The 11897-nt window shown below is 30.5% G+C and overlaps 1 long non-coding RNA gene across 1 annotated transcript; it reads right to left on the bottom strand.

Moving 5' to 3' along the window:
• Nucleotides 1-2970: 2970 nt before the first annotated feature.
• On the bottom strand, nt 2971-5538 carry LOC107001996. The gene is made up of 4 exons (XR_001454488.2): nt 5309-5538; nt 5138-5231; nt 3749-4059; nt 2971-3338 (listed from the first exon to the last, which is right to left on the bottom strand). It is a non-coding gene; the product is annotated as an uncharacterized LOC107001996 (long non-coding RNA).
• Nucleotides 5539-11897: the final 6359 nt, after the last annotated feature.

Genomic DNA, 11897 nt, shown 5'->3' with positions numbered 1-11897 from the left:
ACTCTTTTACATTACAACCAAAATAGTATTTTGCAGCATCAAACATTGTATAGAAATTGATCCTCGGCAGTGACATCAATCTTTAACCGATATCTAAATCAAATTGGAAGTTTTAATCAGAATGGTGCTAATTATTTGATAGCGATATAGTAAGCTCATTAGTTAATAATATTTTTTTCATGTATCTGGAGTAAGCAATATTTGTTCTTGGTTGTTTATGTAGTTTATCTCGCCTCATAATCAACATCTTCAGCTCTATAGTAGGTACAAGTTGCAATACTATTTATAACAGTAACTCACTTGTAGCATTTGTTGCAAGCAGGATACCATGGGTCAGTGTTACTTTCACTGTCAGTAACCGTAGCGTTGCACTTATAGTACATCTCCTATACGTAAATTCAGTAAATCACGTAATTATATTTGTAATATATAATTGGAGTAAAAAATGAGTGTTGTATAGGAAAATACCTTCACAATGGCAAGTGAACCATTTAAAATATTACTAATTTTCACTTGATGGGCTGTTTGCGTTAGTGTGCTTGGCATTAGACTTACGTCAATCTTTTCTGCCTTCATGTTGTCAATCTTGAAATATTTAAGAAATGAATAAAAATATTAATGTTGTAGCATGTGGGTAGCCTCTAAATAAGTTTGATGAAACATGTATTACTTACCATTTTTGGAGATTGTTCGCTTTTTCAAATTGTGGATTTATAAGAAAACTACTAACAGGAGTTGTGGAAAGGAAAAAATCCTCTATTTCGACAGGAATAATTAATTCAGTGATACTTTTATGTACTTTGAAAATTGACTCAAATAAAGTGTGGAGATGTATACCTTGATAAATTTATGATTTTACATCACAAAAGGCAAGAACTAGTTTGTCACTTTCAAGGATTTGTAACATTTGACCTTCGATTTCAGCAAAGTCTCTCCATAAAGTCGTGACTTTTCGATCATACCTATACAAGTAACAAATTTTTTTATGATAAATGTTTATTAACGTGAAATATTTATATGTAGGATGCATAAAAAGTATATGTTACCTTTCGTTTGTAACGATTACGTCGCGTCTAATGCTTCGTCCTTCTCCAAATAGTGTTTTTACTGTGAGTAAAATAGACACCACATCTAGACAAAACAATGTGCTAAAAACCTATTTTCTTAATGTATGGAACAAACAATAAACTTTTAGTGAAATTTACCAAACAAACTTCCATTAATGATTTTTTCAGCTTCATCAAATGTAATAAATCCATTTGAAAATTGTTCAGTCTTAAAATGACTTTTGACCTCAACGACCTCGGTGTTGTTCATAAATGCTAGTTCGAGCTCCTTATGTACGGATAAGAAGTTTGGTTTAGGTCCATTTAATTTTTTTATTTATAATGTAGTAACTTTGATTAAGTTGAAAAGACTTGTTCCATGCGTGAACATCTTTGTTGAAAAGAGTGGTTTGTATTTTTGTACCCTGTGGTTAGGACCATAATCAGTAGAATTCCAAAAAAAGTCAACATATTAAATAATTTAAATAACAAAATATTAAAATAGAGTTACCTCTTCGTCGAGTAATATCAGTTGCCAACGAATACCTTCACCATTTGCATTTTTATGCTCTTTTGTTATACTCCGACGAATGACTAAGACTTTAATAACCCATTCTGCTGCATATTTATTCAACTTGCTAATTGGTAGGCACTGGTTCTCGAGCTTTTCTAGACTTGTCATTGTATTGTTGTAGTATCTAGGATGTACTAATACAATATATATATCTGTGACGTAAATGCTATTTATTTTTATATAATTAGTGTTCTTTTGGTCTAATAATAAAGATGATCAAGAATTTAATATTCACGAAACTAAACTATTTTTGTTTTTAAATTTTAAAAGCGAGCAACTTCAGCTAACATAGTATAAATATCACAATAATTGAAGCAAGTTCCAGGGTGGAGAAATGATACCTATTCTTGTGTTTTCAAAAGCAAGAAACCTGCTAACATTATTAGAACATGAAGAGATGATAAACGTAGATTCAAATAGAAGTAAATCAATAAAAATGTAACAAGTTACTATAACGAAAATATTGCAAACGTATAGAATTCAAAATGGAAAAGTTCTTGGTGGACAATTTGTTTGCATGTTATGATAAGAACTTTATTCTATAATACCTTAACTGGACGCAAATGTTGTGTTTTCGTACAAAATATTTTAGAAAATCGTTGTCCACAAATTACTTATAGGAAAATATTTTCTGTCCTATCAAACATGCCCTGGTTAGTAGCTTCATATGAAAAATTGTTGACAAAATTCATCACGCTACTTGTCCTAACCAGTTGAAACAATAAAAATTAAAATTAAAAAAAGTTTGAGTTGCAGTCACTTACTATCTTGTGATCAGAGTCTTATTATGAACTGTAAAAGAATTTTGGAGACTCGTATGCCTCTATTCTACCATGATAATTTTACATTTAGAGTAACTTTGGAAGTTTCGGATTAGTTGTTATTCATTTTCTTCCAACGCTTTATGTACAAGTTCTGAACTATACCTGTAATGCTCTTATTGATATTGTCTTTTCTTGGATTCATGTACCAAATATTTCTTATTAGTTGCATGTGTTATGTCGATCTATTCTATCTTTCACATGTACCAATTCACAGGTTACAATTTGTAGAAATGAGGCTGAAAATGCTTGATTGAAACATCCATTAATTCCGTAAGAATAAGTCTAAAAATTCATATTGTAGCACAGAAAATGTAATGAGAACATTCAGTTTTCTGAAGAACTCAGCACACCAACAACCATAACCTCTATAAGGCTATAAGTTAATAATTCCACAAAAAAAGAAAGTGACAAAATTGATTCTTGTAATAGCATAACCACCAACCTTACACAGGTTATTCCACTGATCATTTCGACTCCTTAAGTTAAATAGATAACATTTTGCAATCTTTATTTTGGCAAATTGTTTCTCAAGTATAAGACACTTAAAAATTAATTCCTGCAAATAGTGTACCCTATTATTAAACTTCAAAGTAATGCAGGCTAGAAGGATAAGTTCTTACGTTTTGTGACCACCAGTAGTAAAATATTATGGTAGCAGGAAGAAATCAACCCGTCAACCCATTTTCATATAGGACCATCTAATAATTGTCAAGTAAAATTGATCGCAATGTGCAAGGAAATTAAGGGTGTACATATATTTTCGATTAGCATCAAAACACTAAAGGTGTATATATATTTGCAATTAGCAGCAAAAGCAAAGCGTTAAGTTCAGAAAAATAGATTTACCTTAACAAAGCCTCCTCGCCTATTGTCCCCTACAACAAAGTAAAACACCTGCCATGTTTAAAAACCACAAACAACATTTAATAGATGTGAATGATAAAAGTTTATAGAAAAATAGAGAACAAGATAAAAAGGAACAGAAGACGGCATAAACTCCAATATATATTTTCCATCACAGGTTATTTATATCATCATGGATAAAACTATCTACTTGAGCACTACCAAGAAACTATTGAGGATGTGGTCTTGCACAAGGCATCCTTTCATATCATCTCCATAGCATAATCACACCGCTCATAAGTTATAAAGAGTGTCTCAGTAGTTTGGTACTATCAAATATCTCCAATAATTGCCTCAATAGTTCAAATCTCAAGTCTTGGATGAAGTTTTGGTTGAATATGAAATTCAACCGAAGTCATAAAGAGAAGTGAAAAAAAATTATACTTGTCTATCTGAAATACCTGTATTGCAACCGCTGGCCTTGTGAAGCAATCACAACACTAAAGATTTTATATCCGTGTAAAGAAGATCAAGTTGTCCCTTGCGAAAAGCATGATGCACTATCTCCCTTCAACCCTTTGAGCAAATGCAGCAAAAGAAAAGGAATTAGGAACATCCATAGACCGACCCAATCATCTCCACAGTATTGGAACTATGAGATCACCCCAAGGACGCCCTCGGCATCCAGGGATCACCGAATGTATTAGTTGTCCACTCTCAGTTTCGGCAGTCTGGGTCGGAGAAAGGCAATGAATCATTCATGAAATCTGGTCTTAAGACAAAAGAGTTGAGTGAAAAGTCAGAAGAAGTTGTCATTCATTTGATGAGAAATGAAAACTCTCAATGTCAATGTCGACCCAGCAGCCTTAGCCATCGGTTAACACTATAAACACAATGAATTCCTTTACACCTCAAGATGACAAAAAAGGTAAGACAAGGTAACTGCCTTATAAGAGAAGCTAATATAATCTAGAACTATTGGCCCTATGTAACAGACTTAAATATCTTTTTCCTTTGCTGGGATTTTAGTTTTTTATCAAAAAAATGCAAATAGATATTCCCTCGACCGCCCTGGTTACAACTTGTCATACAAATTATTATTTTGCAAGTTATAGAACTAATAATACAAAATTTTATCATATATATAAAATAGTAGGAGTATTTAATTTGTTACTTGCCCCTTTAAGTTAGCATTATTAGAAAATAGAATACATGCATTAAAAAAATAGCAAAGCTAAGTAAATAAATTTGAATACTTGCTACGTTTATGAATCAAACAAGAAAGAAATCAAATTGAGAGTTAAGAGAATATGGCATCCAACTACACCAATTCTTCTCCTCAGTCCTTACAGAATGGGAATTTCAATGATAATGGTAACATGTATTGTTTGTAATAAGCCTCATCAATATACTTGTATATGTCTGCAACAAGACTAATAGTTTTACTATACACTAAAAGCCTTCTCTTACTTTTACTCAAACTTGTAAAAGTAACTTACATCAGAAAGCAAATCTTCCAACTCAAAAGTTAAGAACACCACATGTGCAGACAAATCTTGAAAATAAAATAAGACAGCATGACATAGTTTACTGTAATTAAAACGATAGATAAAAGAAGATATTTTAAAAAGATCTGCACAAAATTGAGAAATATTCTATTTTGATGACCCATAAGTGACTCATAGCTTAATTTTTTGTGCAAAAATCAATAAATAATTCCCTCACATAGACTAATGCTTATTATTGTAAATTTAATTTTCCTTTATTCTTCACTTCTTTAGTAAGTGAAACATGTACAATCTTACGCAAATTCGTGTTATTTACTTTTAAGTTGCAGAGTAGGAAATTACCTTGGATCTAAAAGAAACTCCTTGGCAATATAATTGATTCCTACTCTCAAATCTGTTGCAGCACCAAGATCAATTATTTTGAACGCGCGAGAACCTGCTTCAGAGAGACATTAATTACAACTTACAAGTAGGCAATCAAACTCAACCACAAATATTAAAAGGATAGTTTACCTTCAGAGAAAATTATGTTTCGATTATGCTGAAAAATTGACGTGAAACCGCATGTGAAATTTAAGAACTTATGCAGGTGTTTAGGCACAGTTTTGACTGTCTATCGCTCTGTCTGTTGTTCCCTAATTAAATGTACACCTTCTCTGTTTCAACTTTCCAACAGTTTGTGCTAAAGTATTTGCTGTTGCATTTAGTTATTCAAACTTAATTTGTTCCAAAATATCATCAGAGTACAAACTAAAGGATTCAACATGCCTTGAGTACATTTTATACTATCAATGGCAATGCTACATCAATTAAGCACCAGCACATGAAGCAACCGTTTATTGGTTGAGATTTGAGTGTCAGTGCCATTCCTTTTCCATTTTTTTTGGAAGTAACTATGATATTTTCATTGTTTACAACTTTAATGATCTGCTGATATTGTGGGGCATGCAAAACTAAAAGCTATTAAGTAAAAGTAATCGTAATGTGCGAGTTCATATAAGACCATCTAAAAGGTATCAATTAAACTCGAAATGTGCTAGGAATCTAAGGGTGTACATATATTTGCAATTAGCAGCAAAACAGAGCAAAACCAAAACATTAACATCAGCAAAAGTAGATTATCCTTAACAAAGCGACCTCGCCTATTGTCCCCTACAGCAAAGTTAAACACTTGCAGTGTTTTAAAACCACAAACAACATTTAACAAAAGTGAATGACTAAAAGTAAAAAAAAACAATCGAGAAGATAAAAGGAACAGAAGACGACATAAACTACAATATATGTTTTCCATCACAGGTTTGTTCATCTCATCCCGAATAAAACTTTCTACTTGAGCACTACAAAAAAAACTATTGATGATGTGGGACCTTGGGATGGTTGAGTATGGTGACGGAAAACAAAACATGGAACTGGACCAATCTAAGCGTTATTATCCTTACGATCAGAATGGACTCTTTGATTTTCCTCTCCTTCGTTCATGATCACACTTCTGTTAAAAATTCACTGTAACTATTATGCAACAAAAACAGAGCACCAAAAGTATTTACATGTATATCATCCAGGCACAGAAAAGAGAAACAATTTAATGGACAATAACATGTGATTTGAGACATTTATACAGATGATGAGAGTAGCTTTAATTGGTTTTGGAAGAAGGATAATGAAACTTCATAACCGTTGCAGAAGAGAAGTCGAGCAGCAACGATCGATCGGGCGTTTACGAAAAATTAAATTAGGGCTGTCAGCAAATTAAATTTATAATAATAAATATTTAACTAATATATTTAAGAAATTAATATATAAATGATATTGTAGGGTTAAAACGGTAAATAAACTTTGGGGTTAAGAGGTTCATGCTTATAATAATATATGATATATGATATAGAAGATATATATATGTTTTGTAGATACACCTACTGTCCGTGAAACAAAAATGCATGGCAACGTTAAGTCATATACGGATGAGTAAAGGACAAAGTCATTGATGCCTTACAGGATAATTGGAAAGGTGTCGTTGTCCTCACTTCAGCAGTAGAGAACGAAAAGGATGAAATATTGGGTGATAACAATTCTAACCAACCTTGTGAAAATTTTGTTTCGAGCGGAGCGACAAATATATCGAGCAAATATAAACATGATAATATGTGTGAGCATGTTACATCTCATAAACAATCAATGATGTAATTTGTTGCTTTTGTACGAGATGAGATACTAAGGAGAAATCAAAAGAACAAGAAAAAGAAAGGTAGACTAATTTATATTTTTTGTGTAAAATAATTTATTTGTATGAATGCTAAGCCACTGATCGGAGCAGTTGATGACGACTATACAACACCACTAGTCGACGAAGATGGCGCTTCAATTGATGTTGATGAAATCCTTCCATTAGCAATAGTCGATGAAAATCTTGTCACAGTTGATGAATACTTTGCAGAAGAACTTAATGAAGTTGTAAAAGACATGAAGGAGTGACACTACCAAAAAACTGTTAATTAGTGGGGGTTAAATGTACAAATTGCAGGGGTTGGAAAGCTCCCTATGTTTGGTCTGTCACAATTAGATTTCAGGGTTTTTTTTAATAACTGCGGCAAACAATATGTGGCAGTTTTTTTATTCACTGTGTGGCGTTTATTAACCCCTTCTACTTGTTACCATTTTTTTCACTTTCGTTTCGGGAGGCTGTAACCTCTCCACAACTTTTAAATCCAAATTTAATATTTTACTTTTTTTTATACAATTTTATTACCACTAATATGAATTTTAATAATAATTAACCACTAAACTCATACATTCATAATAACAATAAGAACTAAGGCTTGTTCTCAACCAGAATCATAACAACAAAAACTTTTAACGACAACAATAAAACTTTTGTATTAAGAGTGTTCTCAAATCTCAACTACAATCTTCAAGACAACAGAAAGCATTAAAATGTCAAAATTATCTTCAAAAACACCTTCTTGAAAATAAACAATAACAATAATAATAAATTATTTAAAACTTCTGCTCTTCCAAATGAAGTAAATGTTGAAACTCTATTCTTCTAAGTAGGTGATGGTATCCATTTTGACCAGCACAAGTCATCAATGAAACTCCAACAGGCTCGCAGGCACTGATACATGCAACCTTAAGTATAGCCCCGTGAGTTTTCCAAGTAACACATGTTACACCCTGAACGAATTACAACACCTTCATAACCTTTACCTTAGATGACACCAATAATATCAATCCTCTCATATTTTTTAATTTATTTATCTCACTTATAATAAAAGGAGAAACATAATTTATTTATTTTTGAATTTTTTTAATTTAAATTAATTATTTTATTGTAAAAATATATTGCTTTATTTATATAAATAAATATTTTAGTAATGTAGAAACATTTGTAGAAATACTATCTATATTCTTTTTCTATTTGTTTATCTCACTTCTAATCATGAAATCATAATAACTTTTTTATTTTACATTTTAAGTACTTTTCTTTTTATTTTTTAATTTATTCACTAGGAGTTACTACCCATGACTTGCCCCCCTTTAATTTTTACTTTTAATAATATTCATAACTCTCATAATTTTTATGTCCATAACCTCCAAATTAAATTCATAAGTTTATGATGTCTAATGGTATTCCATTATTTTGCCTATAAATTCATAGTTTCGTGAAGATTCACAATTATCCTTTCTTTTTTCATCATATAGGTTTGGTTTGTGACAGAAAAGAAGTACACGAAGGTAAGAAATATTTCATTGCAAATTTTTATTTTTTATTTCCTCTATTTTTGTCTATATAAATTCATATTTGGTTTGTGAATGAAAATAACATGTAACAAAAAAAAGTACATGAAGTTAATAAATGTATCATTCTCAAGTCCTTATTTTTTTATTTCCTTTATTTTGTCTATATAAATTCATATTTATTTTCATGAAGATTCACATACAAAGTTATAATTTCTCTTCTTCATCATACTTGTTTGTGAATTAACTACCATGTAAAAAAAAAGTAAATGAAGGTAAGATATATTTCATTCTAAAGTCTTTCTTTTTATTTTTATGTACTTAGACATGCTTTCTTAATATATCTATTTTATGTTTGTATTATAATTTATCAAGTAAGTATGATTAAAAAGATCTCTGTAGTTCTTAACAATGTATTGTCCGTATGCAATTGCTCTTTCTAATAGTTAGTTTTTCAGATATAATATAGTTTAATTATATATATTTGTCAAATTTCAAGAAATAATTATTATTTAGTATTGTTAGTACGATTGAAAAGATAATATATAAATATATTAAATATAGTTTATCTTTTGTTCTTTCTTTTGACATAATTATTTTTCTAATTGGTATATGATTTTTTTTAATTCAGTTGGTTGCATATAATGAAGAGTTTGACATATGGATCAAAACGTGATGGCGGATCTCTTTGCAAAGGAAGATGGTAGAAGGAAAAAAATAAGCATAATTAGAAATTATTTTTTCACTTTGAATTGTATTACAAACTTAGTTACTTTTGCTATAGTTAAATTTTGACTTATATAAATAATTTAGTTAAATGTATTATATTGTGAATGCTATTCATCTGGTCCTTTAGTATTCTAATTTCTCTTTGTTATGAAAAAAATGAATATAGTTATTTCATTTTAACAATAACAACAAAATTTATGATGATTAGCTTCATTTTATAATAATCATAAAAAGTAATTGAAAAATAAAATGTAATTTTCATGATGTCATTTTTTGCGTATGTAACAATGTGTCACCGTTCTTTTTTCATAGTCACCAATTATTATATTTTCTCTGTTCATTTTTTGTATTTTCACCCTTCATTTTTATTTATTTATTTTACAAATAAAATCAATACATAATTTCTAATACATTTAATGGCTAATAAAACTATACATTTGAATTATTTATAACTTATGTCTCTTCATCTTATTTGTAATGTTTAATATTAAATATAATTCATAACTTTATATGTTTTATTTTCGTAAGTGCTATAAATATTTAATTAATGTTTAAAAAATTATAATAAGCAAATGTAATAATGAAAAAAATTAATTTTATTTTGACGATATCAGAGTTTGAATAGGACGTTAATACTCCGACAAAAAGATAGAGAAAATTAAAACATATAAAATATTTTCAACCTAATACAGTATATTGTTCTTTCAACATATTATCTCTTGTTCCATTTACTTCACCACAGTGAATATTTTGTTCTAATATATACATATACAAAATAAATAAATATATTTTATATGCTTAAAAAAAGTCTATGAGATCGCAGACGAGATGAGGAAAAATATTAATAGTATCGATATATTTGCTACTAACCTAAATATTACATATTACATATTATTATCTTATAAATGTTTTATATAGTCGTGCGAAGCGCGAATAGTTTCACTAGTTAAGTAAAAGAGGCAAACTTCTTCGCTAGAATTGACATTTTAGACGGCCTCTACCTTGAGAATTAAGATTTTTCTACGATGACAGATGAAACATTTTGAAAAAAATACAACATAATTTGCATGCTAAGAGAACATAAAGCAAGTTCTTGTCCAAGTATATAATATAACTAAGAATAGCATCATACCCTGATAGAGTCAAATGAACGTGTTTTGAGTCCAGAAGGGGCTCCATCCAGATGATTCCTTCATCTTAAAATGGATATCACGAGTATAAAAATTTCATAGGCAATTAGATATGATTTATGAGTATGAATATTTAAAACAAATAAAGTGTGTCTCTCCAATTTGCAGATTTGCACCCTTTTAAATTATATAATTTCTTTATTTATCATGAAGGATAATAATTTATCAAGATAAATTACATTATTTATAAGAGTTACGGAAAAATTTATGAGAAGAAGAAAAATTGACTAATCATGTTGTTGTTGTTGTCGTTGTTGTTTTTTCTGTTTTTGTTGTTGTTGTTGTTGTTTTTGTTGTTGTCGTTGTTGTTGTTGTCGTTGTTGTTGTTGTCGTTGTTGTTGTCATTGTCGTTGTTGTAGTCGTCGTTGTTGTTGTCGTTGTTGTTGTTGTCGATGTTATTGTTGTCATTGTTGTTGTTATTATTTTTCTTGTTGTTGTTGTTGTTGTTGTTGTTGTTGTTTTTGTTGTTATTGTTGTTGTTGTTGTTGTTGTTGTCATTGTTGTTGTTGTTATTGTTGTTTTTGTTGTTGTTGTTGTTATTGTTGTTGTTGTTGTTGTTGTTGCTGTTGTTGTTGTTGTTGTTGTTACTGCTGTTGTTGCTGTTGTTTTTGTAGTTGCTGTTGTTCCTGTTGTTGTTGTTGCTGTGTTGATGTGTTGTTGTTGTAGTTGTTGCTGTTGTTGTTGTTGTTGCTGTTTTTGTTATTGTTATTGTTGTCGTTGTCGTTGTTGTCGTTATTGTTGTTGTCGTTGTCGGTGTTGTCGTTGTTATTGTTATTGTTGTTATTGTCGTTGTTGTTGTCGTCATTGTTATTGTCGTCGTTGTTGTTGTCGTTGTCGTTGTTGTTATCGTTGTTGTTGTTGTTGTTCTTGTTGTCGTCGTTGTTGTTGTCGTTGTTGTTGTTGTTGTTGTCGTTGTTGTTGTTGTTGTTGTTGTCATTGTTGTTCTTGTTGTCGTAATTGTCGTCGTTGTTGTTGTTGTTGTTGTCGTTGTTCTTGTTCTTGTTGTTGTTGTTGTTGTCGTTGTCATTGTCGTAGTTGTTGTTGTAGTTGTTGTTGTTGTCATTATCGTTGTTGCTGTTGTTGTCGTTATTGTTGTTGTTGTCGTTGTCGTTGTTGTTGTCGTTGTCGTTGTCATTGTCGTCGTTGTCGTTATTGTTGTTGTTGTCGTTGTTGTTGTTGTTGTTGTAGTCGTTGTCATTGTTGTTGTTATCATTGTTGTCGTTGTCGTTGTTGTCATTGTTGTTGTTGTCTTTGTTGTCGTTGTTGTTGTCATTGTTAATGTTGTTGTTGTTTTTCTTGTCATCATTGTTGTTGTTGTCCTTGTTGTTGTCGTCGTTATTATTGTCGTTGTCGTTGTTGTTGTTGTCGTTGTTGGTGTTGTCGTTCTCGTTGTTGTTGTTGTCGTTGTTGTCGTTGTCGTCTTTGTTATTGTTGTCGTTGTCGTTGTT

This window comes from Solanum pennellii, chromosome 10 (genome assembly GCF_001406875.1).
Source record: "Solanum pennellii chromosome 10, SPENNV200".
Classification (NCBI taxonomy): Eukaryota; Viridiplantae; Streptophyta; class Magnoliopsida; order Solanales; family Solanaceae; genus Solanum; species Solanum pennellii.
This window is presented reverse-complemented; position numbering and strand designations above follow the sequence as displayed.